At 41.3% G+C, this 23983-nt stretch overlaps 1 protein-coding gene across 1 annotated transcript in view; it reads left to right on the top strand.

Moving 5' to 3' along the window:
• The window catches only part of fat4 (FAT atypical cadherin 4), a 368131-nt gene that overhangs the window by 73543 nt on the left and 270605 nt on the right, over window positions 1–23983 (top strand).

Below are 23983 nucleotides of genomic sequence, written 5' to 3'. Positions count from 1 at the left end.
AGTATAATCGCACAGATGCTGCGATGCTGAATAGAAAAAGGTTCTTTTTTGTGCCGACTCCACCTGATATGTGCGCAAGATGACCAGTGTGACTGACATTAATGGAGGTTCTTATAAATGAAAGATGGGTGCCTGGAAGCATGTAGATTTAAATCATAATAGGGGCCTGTGGGAAATGAGGGTGAAAGTAATTGCAATTTAATTTCCTTACCATCGTAAGCCTCGATATTTGGAATTGAAACCAGCTCCCAGTGGTGCTGGTGTATTCACCTCAGCCGATTCACAAATGCTGAAAAGCTGCATTTTACGGGGTATGAGGTGCAACACTGACATCAGCTTTTGGCTGAGAACACAGTAGAACTCATCCGGTACTGATTTCAGTTGCAAAATGCAGGACTCCACGCACCACTGAGAATTTGCAAGGCATTATTTTCTTGCCAAACCCTCTGCTTACCAGTCCCCTTGTGTGCTGCCATGTTTTTCTCCTTTATAAACCCTTGGTTCCCCTGGTTCTCATGGAGCAGATATATACCGCGGCTATATGGAAATGTCTCTCTATCATTGGAAACTTGTTGAATGCCCATCCAGTTTTTTTTTTCCCCCTTTAGTTCCTTTGTCTGCCTGTCCTACTTTGACAAAGAACCTTAGAAGAATGGAGGACATTTATTTTACAAAATTGATGTGGTGGGGGTAGCGAAAATAAAATAACATTCTGTGTTCAGCTAACCTTGAGTGTACAAATACTTTGTTCTCACGCGGAGATATCCATTGTTTAATGTATTCACTATTCAGTAATAGAAGTTAATTAATGAAGACCGTATATTGAGATCATACATTTTGGAGTAATTTACTTGTAGATTAGCTTTGTCCTTCATTAACTTTCTGCTTTTAATTGCATTTGTGAACAATATTGGGGAATAAATTATTTGTCTCAATTGACATGACACTAAATAAATGCTTGTGTTGCCTAAAGAACTCTATAAGCAGCTAATAAAAATGATCTGACAGCAATTATAAACCCAACATCACCAAGTGAAAAGCATCTTCTCAGTAACTTGAATAAAAGTCAGGTTTGAAATAAGCAGTATCAAATAAAACATCAAGTGCAGTATTTGTGCCATATATTCAGACTGAACAAACCCCTGTGACAAGGCTGTAAATGAAAGCTATCAGGCTCTTGAACACAATAGCAAGATAACGGGAATGGAATCAAAAGCTTGAGACCACTTGTTTATGGTACCCACCAATACTCATGAATCTGCTTGAAGCTAATCCTGCCAGAGGCATCCACCAATTCCAGCAGAATAGTTTGAATTATTGACTCATAGAAGCAAACCAAATGGTCGGGATCCAAGGCGAGCAAATACCACGACAAGTCAGCTCAATCCAGTTTTTGGCAATAAAAGAGCAAAATGCAGAATCAAATGCAAATCGTTTTCGAGACACAGTAAGGCTGCAGTCCCACCAAAGAACAGAGCCGATAGCTAACAAAGGGCACTAGTTTGCAGCAACACAAATATTATTGTTCTACTTCTACCACACACCACATGCAAACAGAAGTTCCCTTCACTGAAGCCAATTTTGATAATCTGCTGAAAAATATATTATTTTGTGCAGAACCAATGCAGTAGCACATTATATTGATAGACCATGTGGTCCATTTGTAAATGTACTGGCCTGTAGCTGAATGTTCTATTTCTAATCTAGTCACCCTATGTTAGGATATTTAGTAAACCAACAGCCACTGGCATACCTAAAGATTAATCTATACATCTTGTGTAGAATCTGAGTTTTTTGAGAGATGACACATGTGGATTTTTCCCAGTTTCTCCGCTGGCACAGGCACATTCGACCTGTCCACAATTAACTCGGCAGTTAACTGATGCAATGCATATGAACGATATGCATTGCATTAGTTTTGCAAGCATAAAAACTCCACAGTGGATAACAATTTAGCTGCTGGGGAATGCATATCCAGTCTGCACTTGCATTAGTCTTTCTGACAAACTTATGAGGTGCAAGGTTTATATGGATTAAATTCAGGGGTTGTGTTTTGGGAAATTTTGTAGCCAACTTCAGGCCAACAGACAGTTCTACTTAACTTCTATGTTCATAAATCAAAACATTATTTTTTTCCCCCCCAAAATTGGCCGAAAGAAATCAACAATTTATTCGTTAAATCATCTAATTGAATTCTGTAGTTTAAAATAGATGTTTGTCTAAATATGTCCGTCCTATTATCACCTCCCAATAAATAACAGAATGCAGGATGATGACTAATCCATGAAGAGTAACATTTACAATGTATAAACATCTTGGCCACTCGGAGTCTGTGCAGATAAACTCACAAGGAAGGAAATAAATAGTGAAGTTTTGTGCTCCACGTGAATGCCCCAAATGTCATCGTGGGATAATTTTTCCATTGAGGCTCAGTGATGGCGAATGGCCACTTGAGGGAACTAGCAAAGGTCAACTGGAGGGCAGTAAGCCAGACCTCAGCAAACAACGTATCTTCAGAAAGGTGGAGGAAAATATACCCACATTGATAGAATGATGCCCAATTATACAGTGCACTCCATGCCTGTGACTTCCATTTGGTTATTCTGATTGTGATGACCATATTAAATGTTTTAAAGAGGTTCTATTAATTTCCTGCCAATTAAATTAAGATTGCGTAAATGCGTAAAGAAATTCTGGACCATACATTTGCACTTATATTATCTTTAAAACGTTTAAAACGGGACTAATACAAAGCTAAGGTACACAAAAAAGCTGGAGAAACTCAGCGGGTGCAGCAGCATCTATGGAGCGAAGGAAAAAGGCAAAGTTTCGGGCCAAAATCCTTCTTTTAATACACAGCTAAATCTTTTTCAGCATTGGATGTTAACATTACAATACTGGTGCCCTCTAAGTAGAAGCAATGATATGCTTCATATTCACTGCCTCCACACACTGTTAAAACAATACTGAGGTCAATTTGCACAGCTTCAGCAAGATATTATCAGACAGTTTAATGAATCAAGCATTATTTTTTTAAATTAATTTAGAGGCAGCTTTGTACAATTCTTGGTAAGTGTGGATTAAAGAATCAGGCATAGTGTTGATTAATGTTTGTGTTCGCAAAAATGTTGAGGTCAGCAATGTAACAGCCTGCTGGTTCCATATTGAAAATATGAAATCAAACATATGTCATATTCAATCTACCATAATATTAAAATTAAGACGTAAAGTGCCATTTTTTTTCATTTTGGAATATTCTTACTTTATTGTCTGGAAGAGAAAGGAGCCAATATATATTTTAAAAATAAAATAATATTTGTTTTGCGACTCGTTTACGGTGCCATAGAATAAGTGTGGATTAAGTGGTGCCATAGAAATTTAGGGTTGTCACCATTGGAAGTGTGTATCAATTAAAGCCGACATGCAATGTGAATTATCTACTGCACAAAGGACATACTTGGAACAGGACCAAGACAGCTGTGTTGTGTAAATGGAAATATATGTTTCAGTATTTTGTTGAATAAATTAATACTGAATAAAGCAAATATCTGCTTGCAGGTACACGAGTAATAAGATATCACGCCATATGGTACTTATTAAGGCCTTTACTCAGGGAAATTGGGCTCCTGGTCAGATTTAATTGCTCAGTTATTTAATTGGAATTTTAATTGCTGGTGCATTTTCTTTCCCTCATTTTGCTTTTTTAATTTTTCAATACATGGGCTATGATGTTTTCTTGCACATTCATGTAAAATGGAAAATAATGGCCGAGCAACCCAGTTCACAAGCTGCCCTCTTGTTTCTCTTTGTGGTTCAAAGCACCAACGCATTTAGGGCTACCTCTTCAGACAAATATTACACTGAGATAGCAGAGATTAAAGCAGAGACAGATACATTCTTGATAGGTACGGGTGTCAGGGGTTATGGAGGCAATGGGGTTAGGAGGGAGTGAAAGATCAGCCATGATTGAATGATGGAGTAGACTTGATGGGCCGAATGGCCTAATTCTGCTCCTATTACTCATGACCTTATAACCAGAGACAGGGCCGGTGCTAGGAATTGCGGGGCCCAATTAGAAAACTGATGGCGGGGCCCCTACTCTAGAAAAGTAAAAATTTATGTATGTTTATATTTCGTGTAGTTTCGGGAATTTTAAGGCAAGCTGGTTGGTGATTGGATGCAACCCCCCTAGAGACAGCGTTTGATTGGCCGCCAAATAAATTTGTCAAATCTGTAACAAAAATCGCTGGTCGGTGCGAACTCAGTGGACTATCTGGTTGTATCTCCAAACTAATCTGGTTGTATCTCCAAACTAATCTGGTTGTATCTCCAAACTGATCTGGTTGTATCAACCAGACTATCTGGTGGTATCTCCAAACTAAACAGTATAACATGCAGGTACATTCATTTAAAATTAAATTCAGTGATTATTTCACATGATTTCTCACTGTGTAAAGCTCAATATCTGACCAATTTCTGTTTAACACGTTTGGTCTGCCGTGAGCATTTTTCGTTGCATCTCGTTGCATCTCCCCTTTTCCTAATCGGCCACAATTCAGATAATAGTCTACTTCCTGTTTTTGCCACCAAAGTGGATAACCTCACATTTATCCACATTATACTGCATCTCCCATGCATTTGCCCACTCACCCAGCCTATCCAAGTCACCTTGCAGCCTCCTAGTTTAGAGGGGTTTAAACGGTTTAGAGATGTTTAGAGGGCTTCAGATGGGTTCAGGTGTGTTTACAATTGTTTAGAGGGGAATAGAGGGGGCTAGAGGGGGTTTAGACGTGTTCAGAGGGTCCCAGAGGGGTTTAGAGACGTTATAAGCCCCCCGTGAGAAATTGTAATTCTCTGAAATTGAAGATAGACATAAAGCTGGAGTAACTCAGCAGGACAGGCAGCGCAGCGACTCTGGAGAGAAGACCCTTCTTCAGACCGCACTGAACTCGCGTCGATGAGAGTACTTGTGATTGTCTGAAGAAGGGTCTCGACCAGAAACACAACCCTCTCCCCAGAGCCGCTGCCCGTCCCGCTGAGCCACCTTCAACTTCAGAGCCAAACAAAAAAACACAGAGTGCTGGAGGAACTCAGCGGGCCAGGCGAATGCTTCACCCGCAGGGTTTCTCCAGCATTTTTGTCTACTGCAAAACGTCAACGATTCCGGGAATGCTGAGGGGACAGGGTGATAGAGAGGGAGTGGGAGAGCTAGAGAGAGACAATATGGGGAGCGGGAGAGAGAGCGCGAGAGAAAGAGGGAGGGAGGGAGGGAGTGAGCAAAAGACAGAGAGACACAACCAAAGATCCGCTATAAGATCTTTGGACACAACGTGGGTCGGTAGGTGAATGACTAACCTGCACACCAGGAAGAAGCCCCTTCTCGCGGTCCGGGGCCCTCACTCATGATGGTGAGTTAAATGAAATTCTCAATGTGTCATCGATCTACATTCCTCAGTAAATGTAATTGTGTTTTAAACAAGTATTAATGACGCCGCGTGAATTTTATTCAAAGGAACACGGCGTCATTAATACTTGTTCAAAACACTATAACATTTACTGAGGAATGCGGATAGATGCAGATTCATGACATTGCATAACAAGGTGTTAAGTACTTACCGTTAAATTCGCCATCCGGATTTTTTTTAAACGAACATGTATAACAACCGCTGCACGGCCATCATACACAAACGATTTGTTAACTAGTGCTGTTAGCACTAGTTAACAAATCGTTTGTGTATGATGGCCGTGCAGCGGTTGTTATACATGTTCGTTTAAAAAAAATCCGGATGGCGAATTTAAAAAAATCTTTATTTAACAAAGAGAATTCGTATTTCCGTACGAAATACTGAACATTAGTGCGGGGCCCCGCTTAGGCGCGGGGCCCAATTTGGAGCAATCGGTCAAATCGGCTTAACGCCGGCCCTGACCAGAGATCCATTACATACAATTTCTGCTCATTACCCACATCTGTTTTACTACTATTAACCAACCCCTCTCTGATCCCATTATTTGTTTAGTTCATTTTGTTAACCTTGTAGTCACCATATAATAGATGCCACTCTATTGGTTGAGTTTAGAGATGACTTTACTTAAGAGATACAGCATGAAAACAGGCTTTTCGGCCCACAGGGTCCACGTTGGCCATCGATCCGTTCACATAAGTTCTATGTTCTCCCACTTTACCATCCACTACCTACACACTAGGGTCAGTTTTACAGAGGCCAATTAACCTACAAACTCACATGTCTTAGGGAAGTGGGAAGAAACCGGAGCACCCAGAAGAAAGAACGTATAAATTCACAGATAGCACCCGAGGTCAGGATCGAATCCAGGTCTCTGGCACTGTGAGGCAGCAGCTCTACCTGCTGCATCAATGTGCCACCCTAGTTAATCTCTAGAAGGCCTGTCCCACTTGGCGATTTTTTTTGGCAACTGCGAGCGTCAGTGACTGACGCCCGTAAAAATGTCACGTTGTACGACATACACGCTGACGTATACTGTCCTATGGGTGACGCCTGGTTAGGGTTAGGGCTAGGGATAGGGTTAGCGTTACGAACCACAGGTGTGCTGTAAAATATTCTTCCTTCAATGCATGGATTTTAAACATTAATATATTGTATAATTATATACAATAAAATCAATTGTGCAAATGAAAAGATGTCTGAGTCGTTCAGTTTTATTTACAGATGTATTGGTCCGCTTCCAGATCCAATCGCCGTCTCTCTAACTTTTCATAGGCTTGGATTCGGTGATTGTAGACTGAACTCCCCTCTCCTCATCACCCCCTTCCACCCCCTTCCCTCCTTCTCCGCTCCCCTCTCCCCCCCTTCTTCCCTCCCCCCACCTCTTGCCCCCTTCTCCCCGCTCCACTCCTCTCCCCCTTCTCCTCCCCCCCTCTCCCCTCACATTCCCTTCTCCCACTTTCCCTCTCTTCTCCCATTCTCCACCCCCCCACCCCCCACTTTCCCCGATGCCCATCATTTGTGGACCCAGCATACTATCCCACACACGCTAGGGACAATTTATACAAACCTGAGCGCCTTTAGAGTGCAAGAGGAAACCCTAACCCTAACCCCAGCCCTAGGAGAGGAGAGGAGAGGGGAGAAGGCTAGGGTGGGCGGAGTGGAGAAGGAGGGATGGGGGTGGGAGGGGGGAAGAGGGGGGTGGAGGGGAGAGGAGACTCACTGAATCCATCCCTGTGAAAAGTTAGAGACGGTGTTGGATCTGGAAGCGGACCAATACATCGGTAAATAAAACTGAACGACTCAGACATCTTTTCATTTGCACAATTGATTTTTATTTTTTTATTTTAATATATTAATGTTTAAAACCCATGCATTAAAGGAAGAATATTTTACAGCCCATCTATGGTCCCTAACCCCAACCCTAACCCTAACCGGACGTCACCCGCAGGATAGGGTGCACGACATGATGAGATTTTGAACATTCCACAATCCAGGGGCGACAGGGAGACACCGTGCATCACCTGCGCGTCGCTACATGCGTCACCACGCATCACGACCCGACCACGACGCGACAACCTCTTTTCAGGCTATCGCCGAAACTGTCGCCCAAGTGGGACTAACCCTTATCTCTTCCCACCCATGCTATGCAGTAACAAAAATATTTATTTAAAAAAAGCAATCTACTCAAGTTTTTCATTCTCTATTCTTCATTTACCTTTGATGCTTTTATCCCCAACAAGTCTTATCACCATGCTGCAAGTACAGTCCTCATCTTTTGTTTCGATGAGCTGGAGGACACCTCGCTCCAGCACCAAATCTGGTTGAAAGCTTGGGTCTGCCAGCTTTTCCTCAGCCAGATTCCCACACCTCTTCAATAGACAATAGGTACAGGAGTAGGCCATTTGGCCCTTCGAGCCAGCACCGCTATTCAATGTGATCATAGCTGATCATCCCCAATCAGTACCCCGTTCCTGCCTTCTCCCCATATCCCCTGACTCCGCTATTTTTAAAGAGCCCTATCTAGCTCTCTCTTGAAAGCGTCCAGAGAACCTGCTTCCACCGCCCTCTGAGGCAGAGAATTCCACAGACTCACCACTCTCTGTGAGAAAAAATGTTTCCTCGTCTCCGTTCTAAATGGCTTACTCCTTATTCTTCAACTGTGGCCCCTGGTTCTGGACTCCCCCAACATCGGGAACATGTCTCCTGCCTCTAGTGTGTCCAAGCCCTTTACAATCTTATATGTTTCAATGAGATCTCCTCTCATCCTTCTAAACTCCAGAATGTACAAGCCCAGCTGTTCAATACCAAAGTGTAATTTAAGAGGATTTTGAATAGGAGCGTGGATATGCAGGATAGGTAGGGAATGAAGGGACATGGATCACGTGCAGGCACAGGAGATTAGTTTAACTTGGCATCATGCTCAGCGAAGACATTGTGGGCAGTAGAGCAAATGAACAAGATCTGGTGCAGGATACGGCAGAGTTTGCAGAGTATGGATATGAAACAGCCCCATCAGGAAACTCATTCACTTGAGAAATTAATTTCTGTTCGGTCGCGCCCAGCACACTATATAGCAGCATCAACGCATTGTACATTACCTCTGAAATTAATTCTACCAATGAAATAAATGCGAGATAGAGCGGAATATATTTTCAACCAAAGATTAATTTCTACGCAAAGGTTCAGCATCATGAAACAATGTTTGAGGCTCCTGCTGTGTAAAGTAAACAAAATGTAAAAGGGATGGAAATGTGTAAATAAAGCTTTGCATATATCAGGCAGCTCAGATATTTTGGTAGACTGAAATCAAAACTGTGAGGAATCATAGCCCTAAATCCAGGGTAGGTGATTTCTACATACTATATACTTCCCCTTAATATGTGCACAAGGGTAATTTATTTAGGAATTTTAACATAGGTTTGTGCTTTTTTTTTTTATGTCATTCAGTTGAAACTATTTTCAATGTGTTGGTTTACAGGTTTTGGAAATAAAAAGTGAAAAAATGGGCTTTTAACAGTCCTTAACACAGAATTGCACTACATCGATGTTAAAATTTATATTGTGTTAAAATTTCAAAGTAGATTATTTATGATTCTTTTTTCATAATTTATGCATTGAGTCAAATTTGTATGAGATTTGTGTGCTTTGATGAAGGCGCTTGGCTTGGCAACACAATCAGTACCATACTTGATCAATGAAACATTTGATTGATTTGTGAGGACTGCCTTGGCTCACACTGGCTAGAATCAACAAACTGACATGAAGATAGTAGCCTGTCAGTCGTGACAAGGTGCCTTAAACTAAAGCTGGTGTGTGGAAATTGTGTGGACCTATTTACAGCACAGCTAACATCCAGCACGGTGGAATTCAGGAAAGAAAGTGAACCAGTTGATATAGTCGGTACACAAAATTGCTGGGGAAACTCAGCGGGTGCAGCAGCATCTATGGAGCGAAGGAAATGGGCGACGTTTCGGGCTGAAACCCTTCTTCAGACGTTTTTATGCAGATGATTGCAGCTGGTATTTAGGGAAAACTAACACAATTACCAGTTCCCCTATGTTGAACAATTTATTTTAAAAAACTTCAAAATGTATATGGTTTCAAAGAATGTTTTATTTTCTAAGTCAGAAAGAAGAGTCTTCTGATGAATGGTCCTCATTCTGAAACCTTAATTCCGTTGCTCTTTCCGTGGATTCGAACACATTTGCTGAGTTTATCTAGTATTTTCTGTTTTTACTGTTTATTTTATTCCTGGACTTTATATCAAGGGATTCAAATGAGTTGGCTGCAGGGTAACACATGATGCAAATCTGCAGCTGAGGCATTAATGGTCCTTTACTGTGGTAATGAGAACCCTCCTAAAACTCTGTTTATTGGAGCAAGTCTTTGTACGTTATTATGATTCATGATAGACGCGGTCAGTCAGCCTCATCAGGCCTGTGGCTTCACTCATTTTTGAGTAATGACTTAGTTCTCAAAAAATATCTCGTCGATTATGTGCAACTGTAAACTTTCCTTTATTACTTCTACTGAAGGTTTTAAGTATTTACACTCCAGGGTAAGAATACTGTGGCAATACGTTCTTGGAACTGCAACTATTTAGAACCCCAGCACTTTGTGACTTCTCCTTCTTCTTCTTCTTGCGTATGGCGTGCACAGCCTAAAGTTGTAGGATAACTTGTTCTATTTGATCTTATTTGAGTGTGCACGAGGGTTGATTGCATTCGTTGAAACAGGGCGGACCACGTGATAGTTGTAATCTCCCACCCCACTCTGTGGCTTAACTGATCAGAACAGTTTACTTTGGATTTTTAAAAAAAGATAAAGAATATTCCTTTATTTTGAGACCAATTTTCTTGTCTTATGGTCCTTCTCAATCTTCAAGCCTTTTACATCTTCATCTATGAAAGGTGGATCATATCATTGCCTCCCAGCTTCCAACGCCATTGTAGTTTGCTATTGAAAAGTATATTTGGGTTCTGTATCATTGCTTTTACTGTTTCGTGAGAAAACAAAATTGCACTGTTTCATTAATTTGGTCGTGGTCGTATGGCTGGGACTGGGAATTTGCTGCACTGGAATTAATGAATGTACACATGACACATTAGAACTACAGTGAAGTGTTCCTGCTGTTCCCACCTGCTCATGCTATTTACCAAAGCCACAAATTCTCCCATAAGTTTCAGGCTCAACTAATTAAATATGGCCTTCATAATAGAAACTGAAGTAACAATGGAATAATTGAAGTTTTAACTTTTGTTCCTTTTTACCAAAGTAGCATTCTGATTGATTACCCAACAGCTCAATCGTGCTTTTAAGAGTAAATTCAAAAAGCATTAACTAATCTTTAAATCCAAAGATTGATTTTCCCTTTTTCGAAGGGTTGGTGTCGTTGTTACAATGACCAGGGCCAGACCATGGGTTGAGATGTTATTTTTACAGTGATTACAAACGCTGAGAATGCACAGAAGAACACTTTATTAGCTTTGTTAAGATGTTGCACTGGGTGGGACACTGACGTCATTTATTGCCTGTTTGAGACACCATTTTATTACTCTGGTGTTTGCTGTTCTTTTAGGACTTTGCACCATTGTTGGTCAAATTCCCATTCAACATATAAAAGTCCTCTTCATAAATGTATGTCATTTCCCATTACATATATTTCTGGTTACATTAAGTTAGATGCTCTGAGACTGCAAGCTACATTTTGTGCTTGCAATTTTTTGTCTTCCATTAGAGATATTTTAAAACATCATCATATTTCATTAGGGTACACAAAAATGCTGGAGAAACTCAGCGGGTGCAGCAGCATCTATGGAGCGAAGGAAATAGGCAACGTTTCGGGCCAAAACCCTTCTTCAGACTGATGGGGGGTGGGGGGGAGAAGGAAGGAAAAAGGGAGGAGGAGGAGCCCGAGGGCGGGGGGATGGGAAGAGGCAGCTCAAGGGTTAAGGAAGGGGAGGAGACAGCAAGGGCTAGCAAAACTGGGAGAATTCAACGTTCATGTCATCCGGACGCAAGCAACCCAGGCGGAATATGAGGTGCTGTTCCTCTAATTTCCGTTGTTGCTCACTCTGGCAATGGAGGAGACCCAGGACAGAGAGGTCGGATTGGGAATGGGAGGGGGAGTTGAAGTGCTGAGCCACCGGGAGTTCAGGTAGGTTATTGCGGACTGAGCGGAGGTGTTCGGCGAAACGATCGACCAACCTCCGCTTAGTCTCCCCGATGTAAATCAGCTGACATCTAGAGCAGCGGATGCAGTAGATGAGGTTGGAGGAGATACAGGTGAACCTTTGTCGCACCTGGAACGACTGCTTGGGTCCTTGAATGGAGTCGAGGGGGGAGGTGAAGGGACAGGTGTTGTATTTCTTGCGGTTGCAACGGAAAGTGCCCGGGGAGGGGGTGGTACGGGAGGGAAGGGAAGAATTGACAAGGGAGTTGCGGAGTGAGCGGTCTTTGCGGAAGGCAGACATAGGGGGAGATGGGAAGATGTGATGAGTGATGGGGTCACGTTGGAGGTGGCGGAAATGGCGGAGGATTATTTGTTGTCATATTTCATTAAACTGAATTGCATTCTTAAGAAGAAACTGCAGTTGCTGGAAAATTGAAGATAGACAAAAGTGATGGAGAAACTCAGCGGGTGCAGCAGCATCTATGGAGCGAAGGAAATAGGCAACGTTTCGGCCGTCTCAGAGCAGCTAACTTAATGTAACCAGAAATATATGTAATGGGAAATGACAGCATCTATGGAGCGAAGGAAATAGGCAACGTTTTGGCCCGAAACGTTGCCCATTTCCTTCGCTCCATAGATGCTGCTGCACCTGCTGAGTTTCTCCAGCACTTTTGTCTACCCTAAACTGAATTGCATCTCCATTAATTATCTTGCTCCATCTTGCATGTGTCATCAGTTTCATCCAGGAACAGGCATGTCAATTTAAAAGCAAATACCATTCAAAAAACACAGCTACAATACTCCAGTAGTTCCTTAGAGTACTTTGAAGCACTGGGTGTTGCAATCACGAAGGAATTTTCCATAATTTTTATCAGATTTATAAGAATCTTAAAGAATTCAAAATAAATAATCCCATTTTAGATAGATCAACGATAGCATCACGTGGAAAAATTATTTCAATAATTTCCCAAGCCAGGAATCAATAATGTGGACTAACTAGGTCATTCAGAAAGAAAATGGAAGTCAATGTAATTCTGTTTCCTTCTGATAGGCAAAGAAGAAAGACATAACGAGATGGCAAATGCATCTGCAAAGATCATGTTTACAATTCTGTGACATAGAACAGACCAGCAAATTTCTCTTTCATTTGCCCATTGAATAAAAGAAAATAGCACCACAATACGGTGCAGCATTGATTTTCTCCAGAATGAAGTATGCACATTGTTGCCATTACTAACACTTTTTAATATTAACGTGAGAGTATTAATATTAACGTGAGTTTGAGAATTACATTGGATGATCTAATCAAAATTATTGCTTTTGTGGGAGGAAAGGGAAAGTGTAAAATATGTAGAATTATTGAAAAGGAATAATATTTCCCTGGAAGGAAACCAGGCAATGAAATGATCCAAAATGCTGGAGTAACTCAGTGGCACAGGCAGCATCTCTGGAGAGAAGGAATGGGTGACATTTTGGTTCGAGACCCTTCTTCAGACAATGAAATTATACATTCACTGGATGTTTTCAAGAGAGAGTTAGATTTAGCTCTTTGGGCTAAAGGAATCAAGGGATATGGGGGAAAAGCAGGAACAGGGTACTGATTTTAGATGATCAGCCATGATCATATTGAATGGCGGTGCTGGCTCGAAGAGCCGAATAGCCTAGTCCTGCACCTATTTTTTGTTTTTACGTTTCTATCTGCAGAAAATGAATAATTAATATAAAAAGCAATTGGCAAAACTGGCCATGCATGAAAGTATCGGGGGGGCCTGAATTCACTGGTGTTTGTCCTTGGTTAATTACAATTAATCAAATGATTTTAAAGTGTGAAATCTACTACAAAGTATCTCCCTTTATGTCATTTAATGTGATGTAACATTTCAGCTAAATAATACTTTTAACTTTAATTTTATGTTCACTGGGATTAAACTGGGATTCACCCAGAAACAGAAGACTAAGAAGATGCAGTAAAATCCTTAAATCCTGTTCGAAGAATGGTCGGGAATCAGACATTTGCAGCTGCAACTTGATTGACAGAACAGTGTCTTTAAAACAGTAGTCCTGCTGTTTTGAAGTTGTTTTCTCTGCTGCTGCCAGTGTATAGCAAGCAGCCTCTGCTGTGTGTCCCACAAACCTAAAGTGGGATGGTAAAAGCTGTCTCGCCATTGAGTTGCTCTATTGAATGATTTGAAAGGGAAGTGAAAAGCAGCTGCGAAAGTGTTCAGCAAACCTGGCATGGTGGTCTGCTAGTAGACTCGACAGGACACTAAATAAAGAATGGAGAAAATCATCAATATTTGTCATGCTCGAGTATTGACAGTGCCCTGACAATCGAGTGTTTTTTTTTAAACAAATCGGTAATTTTTGGTACTGTGGGATGGCGAAGCAATTTTCCATGTTATTTCACACAAACATAAGATTTGTTAGTTATGAGCAGGGACAAGACCGGCAATAAAAGGAGCCAGAGTTCACATCCTATAAAATGTGTTTACTCACAAAGGTCTCAGCCCCACGACTCAAGGGGTCGTCACTCAAAATGGAAGCAGCTGTGGAATTGGTGTGAGATTACGTGTCAGACATTGTTTGTAAAAAGCAATACATTAATGAAGTGGCAGGCAGAGCTGGGAGCTTCCTGCTCATGGCACAACTGGTAACTCCTTAGCATATTTCTAGGATTATAGCTTTCGACCATAGGAGCAACAGGAATGCTTTTGAAGTTGGTTAATCTCTGCATTTGATAAATCATCTTATTTTAAAGTGGATTGTTAGGAAAGCGCTGAAAACCGTGCAACTTCAAAGATGTAGAAATGGCTGACATTGTGTTTTGTAATCGCAGGTCATGGAAAGGAAAATGTTAACAAAACCTTAGGAAAACGACCTTGTCAGGACTTACCCTGCAGATAATGTTGGTTGCAGACTGAGATATCAGAATGTCAGCAATTGGGCTTTCTCTCCATCACAGACATTCAAAAGAGAATTTCAACCAATTGCACAGAAGTGGGAATCCCATGGAGGATTTCAAATCAAAAATGAAGATTTTGAAGAGCCTTTGAAATCCTTTTGTGAAATCATGTTTTTTAAATGTTGCACTTGATTTTGTACTTCAGGACACACAGATTTCCATTACTGCCAACAATTTCAGCTATTCTTACATGATCAGGCACTGAAAGCTGTTACCGGAATATGATGCTGCCTGCCTTGTTTTCCCCTTCTGGACAACACAAAGCATGAAGCACTTTCCACCTGCTTTCATGGTTATCACTGCTCATGCTCTACTAACCAGCTAACATAATATATTCCAACTGCAGCCAAAAAATAGATGAATTTATCAGAATGTTCAGTTTTGTGTTGTTTACTGATGTTTAAAGACGGCATTTTTAAGAAGTTAAAATATTGGATTTTTAAGATCCTTGTTAGTCAATGAATCTCAGATGGATTGAATTGCAGTATGTAATGTAGATCAAAACAAGTAACCAGCAGCTGCAGTCTGTCATTCTGACCAAACTGAGCATTTGAAACATGAATTCTAGGAACAATATCCTTTTCATGGCCCTGCAAGTTTCATCTCAAACTTATACCAAACAAATAAAATCAATTCAGACTCCGCCATCATGACCCGCAACTGAATGGAATTTTGTCTGTTTATGTTTGTTTTTTCTTTTCAGTTTAAATTTTGCTTTATTTTGGATTACTTTTGCTATCCCAACACAACAAATTGCTGAACTTAAAAATCATGATTCACTCAAACATTGTTTTGATTATAGTATGGATAGGAACATTTGTAAAATTTGCTGATGACACAGTCCTCCTGTCTCTGCTTCCCAGCCATACACAACATCACAGCTCAGCCCTGCAGGACTTTATAGTATGGTGTGAAAAGTCTTGTTTTGAGCTAAATATAAGCAAAACCAAGGACATGATTGTGACCTTTTCCCCCCAACAGAGACAGATGGCTGAGGCAGCCACCACTATCATCCAGCAGGAGCCAGTGGAGATAGTGGAGGTATACAAATACCTGGGAACAGCCTTCGACAACCTGCTAAGGTTTTCCTCTAACACAGAGGAAATCCTTAAAAAGTGCCATCAGAGACAGTACCTACTCAGGAAGCTGAAGTCATTTGGGATTAATAAAGACATTCTCACCACATTCTACTACGCATTCATTGAAAATGTAATAACCTTCTCTTTCACTAGCTGGTTCCACTCCATCACCCTGCAAAACAGAAACCGCCTGTTGAATGTGGTCAAGGTCTGCTCAAAAATCATTGAGCAGCCCGTCCGAACTCTCACTGCCCTATGCGACCAACAGTCTGTAAAGTTAACACGCAGGATTCTTCACGACCCCTCTCACATCCTGTTTCCTGAGTTTGAGTGGCTCCCCTCAGGACGCAGACTCCGCCGTCCGGGTTGCCGGACACAGAGGAGGAAGGCAACCTTCATCCCCACGGCTGTCCAGCTTCTTAATGCTGATCACTGACTCATGAACATATGAAATGAAATAACTATCTATATGCACTTTTTAATTGAAGCACTAAGGAAGCACTTTAAAAACTATTACTATGTGTTGAATGTTGATGTGCGGTGTGTGTTGTGTGATTGTGCAGTGTGTCTGTGCAATGCGTGTGTTGTGTGATTGTGCAGTATGCGTGCTGCTTATGTTTGTTGATTGTGTCCCTCTTTTTTTTAAAAAGCTACTGTAATGCGCCTTTTTAAATTGCCCCTCGAGGACGAATAAAGTGCTTTGAATTGAATTGAATTGGAAAGAACTGCTGATGCTGGTAGACACAAAATACTGGAGTAACTCAGCGGGTGAGGCAGCATCTCTGGAGAGAAAGAATGGGTGACGTTTCGGGTCGAGACCCTTCTTCAGACTATAGTATGATCATAGGTACACAAAATTGCTGGGGAAACTCAGCGGGTGCAGCAGCATCTATGGAGCGAAGGAAATAGGCGACGTTTCGGGCCGAAACCCTTCTTCATAGTATGATCATAGTATGGTTAACTCATTATGCAACAGCCTGTTGCCTCATACAAATGATATTTCAAGCAACTGATAGCGCTGACAGTTTAATGGTGTGGGGAAATTTACCAATATATTTGGAGAAGGTTAGAATTCAATGCATTTCCAAATTTGATAGTAATTTCAATGATACTTCTTATTAGGACAATGCAGTATTAATATTTTACAACCGTACAAAATATCCTCAGCATCATTTTACCATGTGGCACTGTTCACAATATGATGCCATGCCTTATGACTAGGTGTTGCCGTGCAGTGTAACTGGGTGGTCAGTAAACACACGCTTAGTACCACAGCAACAAAGTTAACTGCCATGTTTTAGTTTCTGTTTTTCTAAAATCATACTTTTCTGTCTCAAGCTGAGGTCTGGCGCATGTGCAAGGAAAATCACACTTTAGACGAGTTTAGTTTAGAGATACAGCACGGAAACAGGCCCTTCGGTCCATCGAGTCCGCGCCGAACAGCGATCCCCGAGCATTAATAATATCCTACACCACTAGGGACAATTTACAATTATACCAAGGCAATTAACCGACAGAACTGTATGTCTTTGGAGTGTGGGAGGAAACCGAAGATTTCGGAGAAAACCCACGCTGTCACGGGGAGAATGTACAAATACATGCAGACGGCAGTCGTGATGGAACCTGGGTCTCCGGAACTGCAAGCGCTGTTAGGCAGCAACTCTACCATTGCGCCACCGTGATGCCCAACTTGTTGCAAGTTATGTATTACATGGTTTTAAAACATTTAACAATAGGAAAAATGTATTGGGTTTAACAAACATCCACATCATAATGTCAAATCGCTTTGTCTTCCCAGTGACACTTCTGCACTCTTTCTGCCTGTTACAATCCCAGTTCCCGATTATCTGCGGTTGCAGGCAAATCAACTTTCTTTGATGATTTGGGTTATTTATGACCAATGTTCCGGGAATAAAACAACAAAGTAGTCAAGTCATATAGACTCAAAAGTTCAAGCAAAAGACATAAATTATGAATTCAAAGGGCATTATGAATTCAAAGAATTTTGATAGTCTAGTCCAATAATTTAAACAGGTATAAGATCAGGAGCTGTCAATGAACACTGCCTTAAAAATAATAATTCAGAATGAACATCTGATATGGAATTGAATCCCCATTCTACAAACATCAGCTTTTTAATCATTAATAATGAAAAAGAAAAACATGATTGAATGCTGGATGCTTTCAAGAGAGAGCTAGATAGGGCTCTTAAATATAACGGAGTCAGGGGATATCGGGAGAAGACAGGAACGGGGTACTGATTGGGGATGATCAGCCATGATCACATTGCATGGCGGTGCTGGCTTAAAGGGCCGAATGGCCTACTCCTGCACCTATTGTCTGTTGTCTATTGAAATGTAAACTGAAATATGCTGTAAAAAATCAGCAGATCAGGTAGCATTAGTGGAGAAAGGATTCAAGTTCAAGTTCAAGTTTATTGTCATGTGTCCCTGATAGGACAATGAAATTCTTGCTTTGCTTCAGCACACAGAACATAATAGGCATTTACTACAAAACACATGAATAAATAAACTGATAAAGTGCAAATAACAAATAATGGGTTATTAATGTTCAGAGTTTTGGCCGAGCCAGGTTTAATAGCCTGATGGCTGTGGGGAAGCTATTCCTGAACCTGGTCATTGCAGTCTGCAGGATTCAACAGAACTGTGAAAAAAAATTGAGATAGAACAAGTTTTAAAATGCAAAAGCAAGGGAAAAAAACAAAGAATACATTTGTAATACAATACAAAGGAGAAATTTGGTTACCAAATGGATGACCGTGAAAGACAAAAATGAATGATAATGTGATGTGAAGAAATCAGAGTTTAATGGCAGAAGCATTAGGTGAAACTTGAATTTCTTGTTGAGTCAAGAAGACCAAGATGCTTATTCAAAAGATGAGATGCAGTTCCTTGATTTTATATTGATGTGCATTGGATAGTGTGGGAAACTCAGGACAGAGAGGTCACAATGGGGTTGGGGGGTGGAGAATTAAAGTGACAGGTGACTGACCAGAGATAAAGGGTTATGCTTGCTTTCTGAATACGAGTACTTCACAAATGTGCTTATTCTTCCTAATGTAGAGAAGGCCTCATCGTGAGCAACAGGTGTTAAGGAGCCCATTTTCTCTGTTTCTGTTATTCCGTAATGGCTCAAGTTTCTGACTACGTTTCAAAGCTCTGCCACGATACTCTGTGTTCGGCTTGGTTCTATAGATCCTACAGAATGCTTGGCTTTCACAATTGGAAATACAAACAATGTACCAACTTTAAGAAGACAAACAAAAGTAAAAGGGAGTAGCAGCAGATTAGGTTTGAGTATTTACACCTCAATTGTGCTGGTGTTGAGGAGCCTGATGAGGAAAGTGTACGAGTTGGGAGTTGCAGATACAGGTAGGCAGAAGGCACTTGAGGTAGTGAGTGTGTGGTTTGAAAGCATGGCAGATAGTGCACCATACGTGACCATAGTTCGTCATACGGAAGATAACCATGGATTGGCAGCATGGTGGTGCAGTGGTAGAGTTGCTGCCTTACAGCTCTTGCAGCGCCAGAGATGCGGGTTCGATCCCGACTACGGGTACTGTCTGTACGGAGTTTGTACCTTCTCCCCGTGATCGCGTGGGTTTTCTCTGAGATCTTCGTTTTCCTCCCACACTCCAAAGACGTAGAGGTATGCAGGTAAATTGAATTGGCAAATGTAAAAATTGTCCCAAGTGTGTGTAGGATAGAGTTAATGTGCGGGGATCGCTGTCTGGCGCGGACCTGGTCGGCCGAAGCGCCTGTTTACGCGCTGTATCTCTAAAACTAAAAACTAAACTACATCCCTGTGTTTCTGGGTGCTTATGAGAAATGGACTCAAAGTTCTCAATGCAATCTTGGATGTTTCTTTCCCATTTTAACAGATCATTGATCAGAGGTTTGGCTAAGTCCGTGAAATTGTTACAGTTTGAGAATATTAATTACCACCCTGGCCTGGTGGTATTCTCTTACTGCACAGGTTTGTAGTAGGGTGACTCTTTGAGAGACTGGTGTCAGGACTGCGAATGATGCGTTCCACCCTTTGGAACCTGGCTGAGCATATTGAGGGGTTCAGCTTGGGGGATGTTGGCCTTGAGTGACTGCTGGCATTGATTTTGCACATTGGTGAATTATGTTTTTGATACCACTACTGTTTTGAAACAATATTTCAAGGAATAATGTCCATGTTTATGACGTTAGACTGGATAGACTCGGCTTGTACTCGCTAGAATTTAGAAGATTGAGGGGGGGATCTTATAGAAACTTACAAAATTCTTAAGGGGTTGGACAGGCTAGATGCAAGAAGATTGTTCCCGATGTTGGAGAAGTCCAGAACAAGGGGTCACAGTTTAAGGATAAGGGGGAAGTCTTTTAGGACCGAGATGAGAAAAAAAAAATTCACACAGAGAGTGGTGAATATGTGGAATTCTCTGCCACAGAAAGTAGTTGAGGCCAGTTAATTGGCTATATTTAAGAGGGAGTTAGATGTGGCCCTTGTGGCTAAAGGGATCAGGGGGTATGGAGAGAAGGCAGGTACTGGAGACTGAGTTGGATGATCAACCATGATCATATTGAATGGCGGTGCAGGCTCGAAGGGCCGAATGGCCTACTCCTGCACCTATTTTCTATGTTTCAATGTTTGCATCTCAAGTTGTAACCTTGCCAATGATGCAGTGAGAATGACTAATCGCTTTAACAGTATTTTTATATGAGATCATCTGTAATAGAACTATTAACAGTATCCAGAGCTTAGGTAAAATAATGCTTCGAAGTTGATGAGTTTCTACACAAAAATGATTGGATCATATCTTAGTCTGATTTCAGTGCAGACCTCGGTACTAAAGCAAACATGCCCAAGATAAAGGTTCACCTTCATCTTTTAACTTCACAAAACATATTTCTAGAACCAATTCAAAAATGATTCAGCAACATTGACAAACTATCCACACCATAAAGGGCTATGTTCGTAAAATTGTTACTTAGAAGTCCAAACTGTGATTCTAATTTTGGTACAGAAATGATTTTAAAAAAAACGTATGTAATTTTATGGCTTAACAATTATTTCCAGGGATTGCACTTTCATCTGCAAGTGAGTGTGTTGCTGCTTGTGACTTGAATATCAGTGGGAGTTCATTTTAACCATCATAGTAAATGGAGGGCGTGTGGTTTGAATATATATTTAACCATGTTGTCTACCTGTTATTTACCATGGTTAATTGGCAGAACTTTGCTTATTGAGAATAATGCTGTGTTTTTCCGATACAGTTTACAAGTTTTTTAGATTATTTCGGATTTTTTACCTGCACCATGGTTTAAGGAATAAAATGTATTGCATATAGCAACAGATAATAATAATAATAATACATTTTATTTATGGGCGCCTTTCAAGAGTCTCAAGGACACCTTACAAAAAATACAGATGAATTTATTTTATCACATTTAAGAGAGGGAATTAAGTGTTAAAACACAATCGGTTCTGCTTCTCTGCAAAAACTCTGCTGAAATTCATCAATTAAGGATGACAACCAATTGAATTTTGTAACCACTGCAGCCATACAGTGCACTTGCTGTATAGCTACTTAATTTATTTTGTTTTATGTATGTATACATTTGAGATTTCTTGCAATGTTTAGGAATAGATTGATCTTTTTGGTGTAATAACAGATTATGTATTAGACCAGATGTTTTACAAAGCAGGGACTATGTCTCTTTACACTCAGATCCATTTATTGGGGGAGTGTTTAAAAAGTAAAGGGCCTGTCCCACTTGCATGCGATTGCGTGCGTTTGGCGCGACCAAACGGAAGCGGAGTTCACGCGAAGTTTGCGCTAAATTTGCGCGTGACGTAATTTGCATCATGCTTATAAATCAGCTGGGCAGGAGGCGGGCCGACTGAATTTGGGTGTCGCACGGCGTCGGGCGGTGACGACATCACGCAACGCCACGCCGGGCGGTGACATCGCGCAACGCCACGTGCTAGGCGTATGCCGTCAAGACGCTGCGTACGACGTCAAGACCTTGCGTACGACCACAATGCGCCTGCATGCCGCCAGGCCCTTGGCGCGCGAAGATTTCGGCCACTGCCAGAATTTCGGAGCCCCGCGCGATGTCGGAACCAGCCTTGATCTCTGGTGCTGCCTGTGAGGAGTTTGTACATTCGCCACGTGACTCTGTTCTGGTTTCATGTCTCAACGTTGTGTGGGTTGGTGGGTAAATTATCAGTTGTAAATTATCCCTAACGTATAGGTGAGTGGTCGAATTTTGAGAGGATTAATGGGAATATAGGTAAAATAAGTAACACACTGATTACAGATTACAAGCAAGTGAACTGGACTTCCAAGGACTGCCTACAGAGAATAGGGGAAATCAGATTTAATTTGTGGTATGAGAGATAAACTGGACGAACAGCACCTCATATTCCGCTTGGATAGCGTAAAACCTAACCGTATGAACATTGAACATTGAATGCTCCAATTTTAAGTAACTATAAACTTTCTCCCTCCCTTCTTCCCCACCTCCTTTTACCCCCCCCCCCCCCCGCACCCCACCTGGACTCACATTTATTTCTCCCCATCTCTTCCACCGACATCCTTTCCTCCAGCTTCACAATTCACAACTCTTCAATCCTTTTGTCTCACACCTTCTGTCATTTCATCTCTGGCCTTTATCTAACCTAATTTACCTTTTTGCCATTTGCTATCAAAAACCCTGTGTCAACCTCTTACCTAAGATACACAAAGTGCTGGAATAGCTCAACGGGACAGGCAGCATCTCTGGAGAGAAGGAATGGATGACGTTTTGGGTCGAGACCCTTTGGGCATTGTCCTGCCCCTCCTCTCCTCCAACTTCCCCCCCACCCTCCTCCCCTCGCAATCAGTCTGAAGAAGGGTCCCAACCCAAAACGTCACCTATCTATAATCTCCAGAGATGTTGCCTGACCCACTGAGTTACTCCAGCACTTCATGTCTATTTTTTGTAAACCTGCACCTGCAGTTCCTTATTTCTCAAAACATTTTTAATTCCCAAGCAATGAGTAAAACATTTTTATTTTTAATTTCTTTCTTTCACAGAGCAAATCAACTTTTTCACTGGTTACTACAGGAGGGAAATACACCATTTTACTCCTTACATATAAAGAGTTTATGAGCAAATGGTACTAAATAGGAAATTCATGAATTCCACAAGATTACTTGAACTAAAATCTATACATACATTTACATTGCTCTATGACTTCAAAGAGAAAATAATTTTGGGAACTAAAAGTTGAAAGGCGGGGGCAATTTAGTGATATTCTCACCACGTTGATTCTTCATTTTTAAGAAGAACGGCATAATCTTCATCCAGAAGCAGAAATAATGCTTTACATGTCCTGCTAGTGTTAGTGTGGACAAGTTAGTTATTAAGGACGACAGATGGCACAATGGGCTAAGTGTTCGGCTGGCAACCGGAAGGTAGCCGGTTCGAATCCCGCTTGGAGTGCATACTGTCGTTGTGTCCTTGGGCAAGACACTTCACCCACCTTTGCCTGTGTGTGAATGTGTGTGAATGTGTGTGAGTGATTGGTGGTGGTCGGAGGGGCCGTAGGCGCAGATTGGCAGCCACGCTTCCGTCAGTCTGCCCCAGGGCAGCTGTGGCTACAGAAGTAGCTTACCACCACCGAGTGTGACTGAGGAGTGAATTAATAATGCGATGTAAAGCGCCTTGAGTATTAGAAAGGCGCTATATAAATCCCATCCATTATTATTATTATTATTAATCCACTCTCATTTAATCTACTTGGAAATAGCTTTATGCAGGAAGAATCCAATTCTTCAGGAGAGTGCAGGATGAAGCTTCAGTGCTGATCTCTCACACCTGAGTACAGATTGATGAGGAACAGCATGTTTTTTGCCCTGGCAAAAACAAGATTTAAAAAAAAAAATCTAATAAAGGAGGATAATATGTGAAAAGAATGTAGAAACTATTCAAGGCTGAATGAAGAGAAGTTTAGCAAATTCAATCTGGAATATTAAATGCGTAATGTTCTGGAATACTGTATAGCAAAGAGCACAGAGCATAAAGAGGGTGAAGGCCAGAGAAGGATCCAAGTACAAAGATGCAGCATTGATTTTCAGCTGATAATTGAAACCAGGGAGAGAAGGGGAATGGGGGGGGGGGGGGGGGAAGGAACTGGCTTTAGATTTCCAGAGGGCAATTCTGTGGCACTTGACGTTCAGGATTGATGTCAGGAAATGTTTTCTTGTAAGTTCTCGGCTGATTTTCCAGCCATGGAATGGAATGGAAAAACA

The sequence above is a fragment of the Amblyraja radiata genome, chromosome 1 (assembly GCF_010909765.2).
Source record: "Amblyraja radiata isolate CabotCenter1 chromosome 1, sAmbRad1.1.pri, whole genome shotgun sequence".
NCBI classification, from domain to species: Eukaryota; Metazoa; Chordata; class Chondrichthyes; order Rajiformes; family Rajidae; genus Amblyraja; species Amblyraja radiata.
The sequence above is the reverse complement of the archived record's forward strand: the minus strand, read 5'-3'. Positions and strand labels throughout refer to the sequence as shown.